Source organism: Protopterus annectens, chromosome 9.part0, assembly GCF_019279795.1.
Source record: "Protopterus annectens isolate FY-2018-M chromosome 9.part0, PAN1.0, whole genome shotgun sequence".
Lineage (NCBI taxonomy): Eukaryota > Metazoa > Chordata > Ceratodontiformes > Protopteridae > Protopterus > Protopterus annectens.
Window position 1 is genome coordinate 641,265,978 of NC_056743.1, and position 13,996 is coordinate 641,279,973.

General features: G+C 44.5%; 1 protein-coding gene across 1 annotated transcript in view; it reads left to right on the forward strand.

Moving 5' to 3' along the window:
* LOC122811397 (complement C2-like) overlaps positions 1–13,996 on the forward strand; it is a 925,867-nt gene that overhangs the window by 478,341 nt on the left and 433,530 nt on the right. The window lies entirely within an intron of this gene.

A 13,996-nucleotide genomic window follows, 5' to 3' on the forward strand; every position in this document is an offset into this window, starting at 1 on the left:
TAAAGATTCAAATTAAAACACACGTCTTGGGAGATGACATGCCAACTATTGATTTTGGCAATACATTTTACACAACTGTATTGTTTACTTTTTGTATTTACTATAATTTTTTGAATGATTATATAATGTTTCAGGGGAGCTGTTATGGTTTTACTTTAATGTTTAAATCATTCACTATTAAGATACAGTTAGAATATATACATTCTTTATACATGTTTTATTGTTGGTACTTTGTAGGTTTATTGTTACGTGTATGATGAGTATGTTTCTTTAATTTTTGAGTGAGTTGTTCAGCATCTTACGTAACAACGTGTGTTTTAATTTGAATCTTTCATGCTTGTAGTATTCATTCATTGTTTTTCTGAGGAAGTCGGTCATTTAATGCTGACGAAAAGTGCTTTTAAATTTACTACAGCTTTTAATTTACTATAGCTTTTCTTGTGCCATTAAAGGGTTTGCTGCCTTTGCATCCGTTTTTTCTTTTTATTAGTTTTGTTGCCTGTTCGTAGTTCTGGTTTATGATGGCAATGGGTGCTTGCAGCGATATGGACTCTTTTCAACCTCAAGTAACACCTGTAGCTCTTAAATCAAACTTCCCTGCCGGGGACTTATTGGATTCATCAGATGATCCGGTCAAGGGCAGTTGTATGGACGTAGTGAACCATAAGCTTGACAACTTGTTTCGTAGACTGGACAAGATTGATGCTGAACATCGGGACCTTCGTGAAATGTACCTGTTAGCGTCTAATAAATCTAAGAAGCAGCACAATATTCACCCTGTTTCTAACACAGTTGGGACTGACTTAATTGAACCAGAGCAAACAGCCACAGCGGTTCCCATTGGTTTGGAGCGCTCTGTTAAAAATATTCCAACGTGTGACCCGAATGATTTCAACGTCCCTCCTGCTGAGTTTAATGAAGGTTTAGTTCAAGAACAACTTTTGTCTGACGCCGGACATGATCAACAACCAGCTAGAATGGATAATCGCATTCCTGCTTCTCTACATGATGCGGTAATTATTGACAAGCCTTTGTTGCCTTCATCATTACGCCCTAACAATGTGAATGAAGGTAATACTTTTAATGCAAGTTTACCTGTTTGGCTTAAAAATGGTTTTAATTTTTCTAAAGCACCTGGTACTGGCGCTATCAATATTGTATCGAGTGACAATAACGCTTCAACTGGTATGCTGAGCAGTATCAGTACTAAGTTAAAGACTTCTGATGCATGCTTGTTTAAGCTTAAGAAACTGCAACTTGAAGTTGCATATTTTAATGAGTGCCTCTGTCTGAAGATAGTTCCCAAAGGACTAAGACGTGCACCGTATCCAACTGGCCTAGAGGCCGGTTCAGTGTTCCATATCGAGCTTGTCAGCTTGTTTGACCGTCAAGGACTGGAACTCATAGAATTGATAGTCAAACACTACACTTTATGGATTGAGGAACTTTCGTTGTACATCTCGGACTTAGACCAAATGATTACTAATGATTTTGAATTTAATAGATAAAAATTTGATTATGAGAGCACTTTTGCCAGTATAGATGATCACATGCTAAAATTACAGCGCCAAAAAATTAAGCAACTGTGTAGAGACTGTGATGCATATAAGCAAGGATTAGTTTACCCTAATCCTCCTATGGGACAGACATGGAAAAAGGGTATTTTTTTCCTCTAATTTCAGTGTTGCAACTAATAATGGGCAACAGAGTCCTTTATCCCAAGAGTGAGGCTTTACTAACACTGGCTTAGTACAGCATAGCCCAAGCAATAATGATTCTAACGACTCCCTAGTTAAAAATTCGAACGTGGGTGTAACAAGTGGTACACCATGGAGGGAGAGATTAAGAAGTGGCCAACATAATCAAAATTCAGTAAATCAACATACAAATTTTCAGCAGCGCCCCTACATGGGGGCAAGACCAAAAACAAGGAATTTCCAACAACCACAAATGAGCACGAAGTGGAGGAACAACAAACAAACCGACAAGAGCCACTATTAAGTCCCTCTCATGATGTTCCTTCCTGTGATAAAAACACTGAAGACAATTCAGATTTGTTGAACGCAGACATTATAGAAACACCCTTGTTGGACGACAGTATTGCTGTTGAGCCTGCCTATACATTGAAATCATCACATGTGGACATTGTTAGTAACATATCTGGTGACTTTAAATTATATAATTTCAGTACCACCAAATTTGACACTGAGATGGTTGAACTTCTGTCTAAGGGTTTAACTTTTGTCCCATCTAAACTTTTTAACTGTGTTGATACTATCTTAGACATTAAGCTTTTTACTAGGAAACTGAACTTTATTTTACTAATGGGAAATAAGTCTACCTATACTGAATATGGACAGTTGCACACAATTAGTACTTATAATCCCCCACTCCACCCAGCTTTAGAACTATTTGAAAAATGTTGTGAGTTAGATATTAGGTATGCTAGTAATAATAGATCACTACACAACACAACTCAAAATCTGGAAAGGACAGAATCTGAGTTCTTAGTTTCTAAAATCTCAAAACCTCCGGTTTTGTAAGCCAGATAAGGGTGGGGGGGTTGGTTGTATTTAGTACTTATGATTATCAAACACGTATGGACGAAGTTCTATTTAGTGATACTTATGAACCCAGTTCAAGATCGGAAGTTAACAGCGCGTACAAGTTAATAAAAGATTGTATTGAGGAGCTATACACTGAAAGTAGAATCGACCAAAAAATGTATGGTTATTTAACTACTTCATTCCCTAAATATCCATGCATTTTTGGAATTCCTAAAATACATAAGTGTATTGACAACCCCCCACTTAGATTGCTGGTAGACAGTAGGGGGTCACCTACTTATTCTTGTACTAAAGTAGTGGATAGTATACTACAAAAGTATGTAGCTAAGGAAGCCCATATATGTAAAGATTCATGGACATTCCTCAAAAATATAAGAGCTGTTAATTTTAATCCTCACACTAATTTTTTGACAATAGATGTGAGAGATTTGTACAGCAGTATACCACACAACATTGCACTCGAATGGGTGACCCTTGCCTTAAAGAAACATAACGCTTCTGATAGCGAAATTTACCTTGTAACAGTACTTAGTGATTTAGTTATCTCTTACAACTTTTTCATGAGCTATAATAACTTCTTTTTACAAAAAGTGGGTGTCGCAATGGGGTCCCCTTGTGGTGGAAGTATAGCCAATTTAGTCATGGCATATTGGGAATCCGAATTTGTATTTTCTAATAAAAATTCCTTTCTTGATAAGTTTATCTATTACACTAGATTCCTTGACGATATTTTTATTTTGATTAATGCTAATGCTGACACTAGTAAATTAGTTCTACAATATTTTAATAACACTACTAAATTTTTAGAGTTTACATACTCTTTTGGGATTGATAGCATTGCTTATCTTAACGTACTCTTAAGTAAGAACTATGAGTACAATTGTTATTCTGCAAAGATATTCCATAAGAAAACTTATTCAAATACTTTCTTACATTTTACTAGCTGTCACCCCCTTTCTCAAAAAAAGTCGGTCGTCAAAGGCCAACTAGTTAGAGCTGCCAGGATGGTTAGCTTGGACGTAGACTTTTTTGAGGAATGTGTAGTGTTTAAAAACATGTTTTTATCACAAGGTTATCCTGAAGACTTTTTGGACAACCTTATCCAGGAAGTGATAGATAAAAGGAACCACTATATCAATCAACCATTATTACCAGTTAGTGATACCATGGCACAAGGCGTTCCAGATTATGCGACTAACTGTAATGTCAGTAACACAATTGATCAAGAGGGAACAGTAGCTACTCATTTGGAGAATACTACTACAACTTATTTTACTACAACATTCAGTATGGGAAGTAATGCTTATATCGATATAATTAACAAGAATTGGGAATTGTTTAAAATGTACCCCAACATTTATGCGAAATTAGGTGCCAGACCTCAGGTTGCTTTCAGGAAAGGGAAGAATTTAAAATCTATTCTGGAGCGTAATGTACCCTTAATGGTGCGTAATGCAGGTATGTTGAAGTGCCAAAATTGTAATTATTGTAGATACGTGGAAGAAGCAGTTTGTTTTGATTTAAACGGTATTACTTATAGACTAAAATCTAAGTTTACTTGTAATTCCACCTTTGTTATTTATCTAGCTAGATGCACATTATGTCCTGTCTTCTATATCGGCAAGACCGAAAGGAGACTTAGGGACAGAATATATGAGCATTTATACGCTATGAGAATGTGTAAACTTGAAAATGCTCTAGCTAAGCACACTTCTGTATTTAACAACCATACATTTAAATTTTTAGTAATAGACCAGGTCACTTGTGATTATAGGGGTGGACCTCGACCCCTTAAGTTGGAAGAAGCTGAGTTAATCTGGCAGGTTAAGTTAAACGCGTATAGTTATCCAGGGATTAATGACTCGTGTTCCATCTCAAGCTTGTTAAAACTTAAAAGTCTTGAGAGATGACATGCCAACTATTGATTTTGGCAATACATTTTACACACCTGTATTGTTTACTTTTTGTATTTACTATAATTTTTTGAACGATTATATAATGTTTCAGGGGAGCTGTTATGGTTTTACTTTAATGTTTAAATCATTCACTATTAAGATACAGTTAGAATATATACATTCTTTATACATGTTTTATTGTTGGTACTTTGTAGGTTTATTGTTACGTGTATGATGAGTATGTTTCTTTAATTTTTGAGTGAGTTGTTCAGCATCTTACGTAACAACGTGTGTTTTAATTTGAATCTTTAATGCTTGTAGTATTCCTTCATTGTTTTTCTGAGGAAGTCAGTCATTTAATGCTGACGAAAAAGCACTTTTAAATTTACTACAGCTTTTAATTTACTATAGCTTTTCTTGTGCTATTAAAGGGTTTGTTGCCTTTGCATCCGTTTTTTTCTTTTTATTAGTTTTGTTGCCTGTTCGTAGTTCAGATAGTAACGGAGATGACGATGAACGTCCAGACAATGCAATTTTTGCTCCGCCCTGTTGGAGTAGTTAGGGAAGAAAACTGGGAGATCAATAGTTTGATTTAAATTTGCCTCAGAAGCTACCTTGGGTAAAAAGGATGGGTTAGTCCTGAGAGAGACTCTGTCTTTGTGGAAAACTAGATAAGGGGGACGAATGCAAAGGGCATGAAGTTCTGATACTCTCCTAGCAGATGTTATGGCGACTAGGAAGAGAGTTTTCCAAGAGAGCAATTTCAAAGGACAAGAAGCCACAGGTTCAAAGGGAGGGAGAATAAAGGATGTTAAAACCAAATTTAAGTCCCACTGCGGTGGGGGATCTCTGATTGGTGGCTTGAGTAAAAAGATTCCTTTAAGGAAGGCTTTACAAAGCTTATGGGACATGATGCTGGAGTCCGATAAGCCTATGTGAAAGTTTGAAATAGCCGCTAACTGAACTTTGACTGTGGAGGATGAAGAGCCTGAATGAAAAAGTTCAGCTAGGAAATCTAGAACTGACTGAATAGGAGCAGTAAAGGGATCTATATTCCTAGCCCTTGCCCAGAAGGAAAAACGCTTCCACTTACTAGTATAAATCCTTCTGGTAGAGGACTTAAGGGAAGCTATAATAATGTCACGTATGGAACTGGAAATAAGGGGAAGCCTGGCTAGGGTTGGAAGTGGAGCAACCAAGCTGTGAGGTTGAGAGATTGAAGGGATTGGTGCAGCTGTCCCGACTGGTGGACCAAAAGATCTGGCACTGGGTCCAGATGCCAAGGCTGCTCCAAAAGATAACGATGCAGGAACGGAAACCATATTTGTCGAGGCCAGTAAGGGGCAATGAGGATCATCTTGGCTCTCAGGACGGTAGCTTTCTGAATCAACTGAGTGATTAGTGGAAAGGGGGGAAAAGCGTATAGAAGTCCCTGAGGCCAATCGTGGACTAGAGTATCTCTGGGGGGATGGCCTGGAAGGGGAAATAGAGTGGCACTTGCTGTTCTGAGGTGTTGCAAAAAGATCGCAGCAAGGTAGACCCCACTTCTGAAAAAATCTCCTCTGTTACTGACTGCTTGAGAGACCACTCGTGTGGCATGAGAATAGCTCTGCTCAACCTGTCCGCTATGATGTTGGACTTCCCGGGGATATGCATTGCTATCAGAAACCGCTGAGAAGAGATCGCCCACTGCCAAAGTCTGAGTGCCTCTCAACAAAGGGGATAGGACTTGGTTCTGCCCTGCTTGTTGATATACCACACTACAGACATATTGTCCGTTTGAATCGCAATCGTCCCGAAGGGAAGAGAGTCTTGTAGGGCTTGCAACGCCAAAAGCACTGCTCTCATCTTCAGGACATTTATGTGCAGGTGGCATTCGAGAGATTGCCATGTGCCCTGGACCGTCCTGCCCTGAAAATGCCCCCCCCACCCGATCAGGGAGGCGTCCGTTGTGACCGTGACAACCGGGGGGGAAGGAACAAACGGTCTGCCCTGAAGGACTTGAGGGGAGACCATCCACCAGGATAGGTATTTTTTGCAAGACAGAGTTATTAAGATGTTGTGTGTCAAAGGAAGCTGTTGGAAGGACCACTGGGAGGATAGCATCCACTGAAGGAGCCGCATGTAGAAACGAGCAAGGGGGAGTAGCGTGATGGCCGCCGCCATGAGACCTAACACTTTTAGGACAAACCTGGCCTGGATCCTCTTGCTCTGAAGGAGGATGTGCACATGATTCCAAATATCCAAAATTCTTTGGTCTGTTAACTTTGCTGAGAGCTGTACAGTGTCCAAAGTGGCGCCTTTGAAAGTAATAAACTGACAAGGTGACAAGGCAGACTTTTCGAAATTTATGGAGATACCTAGCCCTTTGCAAGTCTGAATGGTGTAATCTCTGGCAAGAAGAAGCTGATGCCTGGTGGTGGCAGTAAGGAGCCAGTCGTCTAGATATGGAAACACCTGGAATCCTTGACGTCTCAGGTGAGCCGTAACCACTGCCATGCATTTGGTGAACACTCGGGGGGCTGTAGTGAGACCAAAGGGCAGGGCCCTGAACTGATAGTGACTGGTCCCTAGCTGGAAGCGGAGAAACCTTCTGGAGCGCCTGTGCATCTTGATGTGATAGTACGCATCCTGAAGGTCCACTGAGCACATCCAATTGTCCTGGCCCAGAAAGGGTAGAATGGACTGTAGCGTGACCATCTGGAACTTCGTTCTTTTCACAGACTTGTTTAGTCTGCTGAGATCCAATATTGGCCTTCGGTCCCCTGTTTTTTTTGGTACCAAAAAGAACTTTGAGTAGATTCCAGATCCTAGTTGGTCTGCTGGGACTGGCTGGATGGCTCTTTTTGTTAGCAGTTTTGATATTTCTAGTACTGCTTGTTCCCTTAGACTGGGTGGAACGTCTGGGAGGGGTCCTTTTGGCTGAGTTGGGGTGTGGATAAAAGGGATTTTGTAACCCTTGGATATAGTCGACTGCACCCATTTGTCTTGTGTGAGAGAAAGCCAGGCTTTTGGGTACAGTGATAATCTTCCCCCGACTGCCTCCAAAGGTGGACAGTCGGGCAGCTTCTCAGGGATGCTGGAAGGGTTTATCAGAGACAGGCTCTCTGCTACCCTGGTTCTGCGGACCTCCTCTGCCTCTAGGGTGGCGTCTGTTGTTGTTCCCCCCCCTGCCTCTAGGGGGGGAACTGACCTCTTGCGTCAGGCGTGACTCCTTGTGATTTGCGGAACCACATTTTCCACCCTTTTGACCCTTAGGATATGGTCTAGACGGGGCGGAAAAACTGACTCTCACGGCAGAGAGAGTCTTGCCATCCTGTTCGCATCTGGTCAAAGTATCCTTCACTTGAGGTCCAAACAACGCTGAACCATCAAAGGAGGAGTTAGTGAATGACACCTTGAAGGGGTCTGCAAAGTTGCAAAGCCGCATCCAGGTGTGACGCCTTAAGGCCACACCCGTGCCTGCGGCTCTACTCGCTCCATCGGCTGCATAGGAAATAAGCCGCATAGAGGAGTTAACAATCGAATTTAGGGTTCCTAGCTGGGAGTTGATTTTGTCTTGGGACCCCGCAGCTGTTGGATCCTGTAGGGCATCACCCATTTCTTTGAGAATGTCTCTTTGAAGGCGGGTGAAATGGCACAAGTAATTCAGCGATCGCATGGCGAAAGTCGCTGAAGAGAACATCTGCTTGCCGTACCTATCCACAGTCTTAGATTCCTTATTAGGAGGATGGATAGGTACTGAAGGATCAGCCAGTTCCTTCTTAGTGGCTGCAGCCACCACCATGGCATCAACTGGGACACCTTTAGCTAAAAACTGTTTATCTGACGGGGCTGTGATAAATTTGGAAGGCCTCCGTGGGGTAGGTTCCATCGTATCAGGGGCCGTCCACGCCTTCCGCGCCACCACTTCCATAAGGGGGTCAAAAGGCAGAGACACCCAGGAGGTGGAAGGGCGAGAACCAAACGCCTCCAGGTAAACCGACTCATCCTCGGAAGGATTGAGGGTAGACCAGTTCCCTCTCTGTTTGAGGATTTCAAGGATGTCAGAAAAGGAGACATCCTCAGAGGGGGACCGTGGGGACCCTTCCGACTCATCCAAGTCGGTATCAGATGTGATGGACTCAGGGGAGTCCACATGCTTCCTCTTACATGTCCTCTTTCGAGGGGGTTCACCTGATGGATCATGGGAGACCTCGGAAGAGGAGGATATTCCCAATGGGGAAACCAGAGGTGTTGGATCTCTATGGTCAGGAACGAAAGAGTGGGCAGAGACCACAGCAGGCACTACAGTGGGAGGAGCTGATGGAGCCGACCGTGGAGTAGGCACGGGGGCCAGTACGCTCCTCATGACCTCAAAGGTGCCCCTATCGGGCAGAACAGAGGGCTCCCACTCCGAAGAGATAGGAACCTCTGCCGGCACCGAGAGGGACAGCTCCGTAGCCGATGTCGGGGCCGAACTCACCAATGCCGACGCTCCAAGAGGGAGAACAGGGTCGGACAAGGGTCCAATGCCACTCGCCCTCTCGGAGCCGACATGGAAGTCCAAGTGCCAGGATCCTTCCAAGGAAGGGACCATGGAAGAGATCGGAGCAGACGACGGAGCCGAAGGAGGAGGTATCGGCTCCGACGTCTCGATGGTCACGGCTCCGAGAAGCTCTGGCTCCGAGCTCAGGGGTAGAGTCAGAGGAGGAATCGAAGATGGTATGGGTATAGCCACTGTCTGTTGAGAAGGGCTACGAAGCATTTGGGCTAGTGCCTGAGACTTTAGGAGTCTGCTAACCACCCTTTCGAGGTCATGGTCCGATAGCCTGGAAGACCGAGAGGAATGGCTCTGATGGCTCTGCTCCGAGAGCAAGGGCGATCTTGGAGCCGAGTGAATGGACTCCAGGGATGGAGACCGTGATCTCTTACGGCTGGAAGATGGCACCGAGACCACTAATGGTGCCGATGGAGCTGTAGACACATCGGCTCCAGCCGGAGCCGATTTGGAAGACAAAGTCTTGGAAGCAATGGCTCCAGCCTGAGCCGATGTAGAAGACTGCGACATAGCAGTATCGGCTCTAGCTGCAGCCGATAGCGAAGCAGTCGGTGAGCCACCAGCCGAAGGCTTAGAGCACGGAGCCGACGGTTTGGATGGCTTCGAAGGTTTCCCCGGCAAGGACTTGGCCGGGGAACCTTCGGGCTTTAATAAGCCCATCAAAATCAACTTATTCCTGTGCTCCTGCAGGACTCTTGGACTGAATGCATGGCAGACAGAACAAGAGTCCTGCAGGTGCAGGGGTCCCAGGCAGTAAACACAAGAAGTGTGACCATCTGTCAGCGACATTTTCTGACAGCACGAGTCACACTTCTTGAAGCCTGAGACCTTAGTGTCTTTAGACATTAAGCTGTCGAAGGAAAGATAAATTCCTGAGGGAAGGTCTAGACACACACACGCTCACACACGAACAATTAAAGGTCAAGGATAACCCAGACACACAAAAAAAACTGTCCCAAAAGGGAAACTGAGAGAGAAAAAGAAAACGGAAAGGCCTAAGGCCTAACCTTCAAAAGGGAAGGATACACTCTAGGGATTATAGGGATTAAAGGGAGGACCCACAGAAAAGTGGTATAATAAGGGGGGGGGGGGGTCTAAGAAACTAATCTACTGAAAAAGTGGGAGAGAATTCCTAAAAAAAATTGACAATTTTCACTGACCTGTAGAGCGTCCCTAGCACCTTATTCTTGGGTGGCTCATTGGAAAATACTTCTAAGCACCATGGAGCCAAAGGATGCTCTACCCCTGGATGCCAAATCCAACTTATAATGTGTAATAAAGGTGTGAGGGGTAGCCCACGTAGCTGCTGCACAAATATGATCAAGTGGTACCCTGGCTTGAAAGGCTGCAGAGGTAGGCAGAGACCTGGTAGAGTGAGCCTTGATCCTGTGGGGTAATGGTCTGCCCTCCGAATTGTAGATGAAGGCTATGCAACTAGAAATCCAATTAGACAATGTCACCTTAGAAACTGGTAAGCCCAATCTGGAGTCGGAAAAAGAAATTAATAACTGGTCTGACTTCCAAAATTACTTGGTCCGCTGCAAATAAAAACATAGCTGTCTATGAACATCTAGCTGGTGGAAACGATATTCAGCTGCATTACAGTGATTGGGAAAGAAAACTGGAAGCTTAATGGACTGATTTAAGGTGACATTAGAACACACCTTGACAGCAAACGAAGGATTGGTACGTAAAGATACCCTGTCTTTATGAAAGATTAAATAAGGTGGCTTAATAGACAGGGCTTGTAGCTCAGATACACGTCTGGCTGATGTAATAGCTACTAAAAACACAGTCTTCCAAGACAAATATTTTAAAAAAGATGAGTGAGAAGGTTCAAAGGGAGGGGATATCATCTTGGACAACACAAAATTTAAGTCCCAAGAAGCCACAGGTTCTTGTAATGGTGGTCTCAGTAAAGTGGCCCCTCTCAAGAAAGTTTTGCATAGGTTATGAGACATCAGGTTGGCATTTGGGGGCCCTAAATAAAAATGAGATATTGCCGCCAACTGTACTTTGATGGTGGCTGTGACAGATCCCTGTTGAAAAAGCTCTGAAAGGAATTCCAGAATAACTGGAATAGGAGCGGTGTAAGGATCCACGTTCATTTTCTGTGCCCAAATAGAAAATATTTTCCAATTTACTGTCATACAGCCTTCTGGTTGAGGGTTTATGCGAGGATAAGAGAATATGTGACACTGAGGAAAAAACATCATGAAGCCTGACTAGGGATGGAACTGGAGCAGCCATGCTGTCAATTTGAGGGTTTGGAGAACAGGATGTTGTGAATCCGACATATGGGTCAATAGATCTGGAACTGGGTCCAGAATGCAAGGATCATCCAGGAGAAGAGGCTTGAGGAAGGAGAACCAGACCTGACGAGGCCAGTAAGGAGCAATGAGGATCAACTTGCTTCCCAGCCAACTGGCTTTCAGAATCACTTTGGGGATAAGAGGGAATGGAGGAAAGGCATACAGAAGTCCCGTGGGCCAATCGTGGACCAGAGCATCTCCGGGTGTTTCCCCCGGAGGGGGAATCAGGGAAAATAGCTGCTCCACTTGGCATTGACTGGGCTGGCAAAAAGGTTGCAGCAAGGCTGTCCCCATCTCTGAAAAATCTGTTCCACTAGTTCCAGTTTCAGAGACTTCTCATGAGGCAGTAAGATTGCCCGGCTTAGCTTGTTGGCTATCACGTTGGTTGTCCCCGGAATGTGCGTTGCCACCAGAAAGCGCTGGGAAGAAATCACCCATTCCCATACTCGCGTGGCCTCTCGACAGAGTGGGTAAGATCTGGTACTGCCCTGTTTGTTGATATACCACACAACCAACATGTTGTCTGATTGTATCGCAATTGTCCCTGGAGGAAGAAGGTCCTGAAGTGCTTGCAATGCCAGAAGCACTGCCCTCATCTCCAGAACACTGATATGCAGATGAGCCTCGTGATCTTGCCATGTGCCATGGACAGTCCTGCCAAGATAATGCCCTCCCACCCGACCTGGGAGGCATCCGTGGTCACAGTAGCAATGGGTTGGGCAGGAACAAAGGGAGCACCCGTGAACAAGTGATTGGGGGCTATCCACCAGTGAAGGTCCTTTTTGCATGATTCTGTCAGCAGGATAGGGTGACTTAGAGGTAGATATTGGAATGACCACTGGGAAGACAGGAGCCATTGGAGGATTCACATGTGCAACCTGGCTAAAGGTATTAACAGACTGGTTGAGGCCATTGTATTGCGAAGTTGAAGAACCCATTTTGCTTTGACTTTCTGAAGTGGAAGAAGACGCTGAACTTGTGAGATGAGGTTTTGTGCTCTTTCGGTGGGGAGACGAACTTCATATCCACTGTGTCTACCTCTGCGCCTATAAAAATCACAGATTGCGAGGACAGCAATGCAGATTTTTTCCCAATTTATGGAGATCCCTAGTTGAGCACAAAGTTGAATGGTGGCGTCCCTGTTTTGGATGAGTAGATGCCTGGTGGGGGTGGTCAGGAGCCACTTGTCCAAATACGGAAACACCTGGAATCCCTGACATCTCAAGTAAGCTGTCACTACTGCCATGCATTTGGTGAACACCCTGGGGGCTGTGGTGAGACCAAAGGGCAGAGCACGAAACTGGTAATGACTGGCTCCCAGCCGGAAGCACAGATATCTCCTTGATGCCTTGTCCATTTTTATATGGTAGTAGGCGTCTTGGAGATCCAGACAGCACATCCAATAGTCTTTCCCTAACAACAGGAGTATCGACTGCAGTGTGACCATCCGAAACTTGTCCTTCTTCACGGATTCGTTTAATTTGCTGAGGTCCAAAATTGACCTCCAGTCTCTGTTTTGGGACTAAAAAGAACCTAGAGTAAGTTCCGGATCCTGTCTTGTCTGCTGGGATGGGTTGGATGACTTTTTTTAAGAGCAACTTGTTGATCTCCACAGTTGCCTGATCCCTGTGATTGGGTGGAACATCTGGGATCTTTTTGGGAACAAACAGTGGAAGGGAAAAGGGTATAATATAGCCTCTGGTAACAACTCTTTGTACCCACTTGTCTTGGGTGATATTTAGCCAGGCTTCTGAATAAAAAGAGATGCGACCCCGACTGGCCCCAGAGAAATGCAGTTGGGCCCCACATCAGGAGCACTGATAAGGCCACCCTCAAAAGGAATCACGGCCTTGCTGGTATTGCGGACCTCCCCTGCCTCTAGGGCGACGTCTACCATTTCCTCCTCCTCTGCCTCTGAAGAAGGATTCACTCTGTGCGTACGGAAAGACCCCCTGGGACTTTTTGAACCACATTTTACCTCCCCTTTGGGGCTGTGGTCGAGAGGGCATGGTAAAACGGACTCCCGTGGCAGAGAGAGTCTTTACTTCCTGCTCACACTGAGTGAGTGTTTCTTTCACCTTGGCACCAAACAAAGAGGAACCATCAAACGGGGCGTTGGTGAAGGTGGACTTGAACGGTTCCGCAAAATTACATAGGCGCATCCAGGAGTGGCGCCTAAGGGCAACTCCTGAACCCGCTGCTCTGCTCGCTCCATTAGCCGCATGGAAGATAAGCCGCATGGAGGAGTTAACTACAGAATTTAGGGTGGACAACTGAGCAGAAATCCTATCAGGGACTCCTTAATCTCCTAACTTCTTGAGGAGATCCCTCTGCAACCTCGTGAAGTGAGTAAGATAGTTCAGAGATCGAAGTGTAAATGCCACTGAACTAAATACACGCTTCCCAAATCTGTCCATCTGTTGAGACTCCTTGTTTGGTAGATGAACAGAGGAAGATGTCTCCGCCAACTCCTTCGTGGCTGCCGCTTCCACCATGGCATCTACGGGAATGCCCTTAGACAAGAACTCTTTTCCAGGAGGGGCAGACAGAAACTTATTTAGTCTCCTGGGGACTGGCTCCACTGCATCAGGAGTATCCCACACCTTCCGACTAACCAGATCCATTAGTTCATCAAAAGGTGGAGACACCCAAGAGGCAGAGGGGTGAGACCCGAAAGCCTTT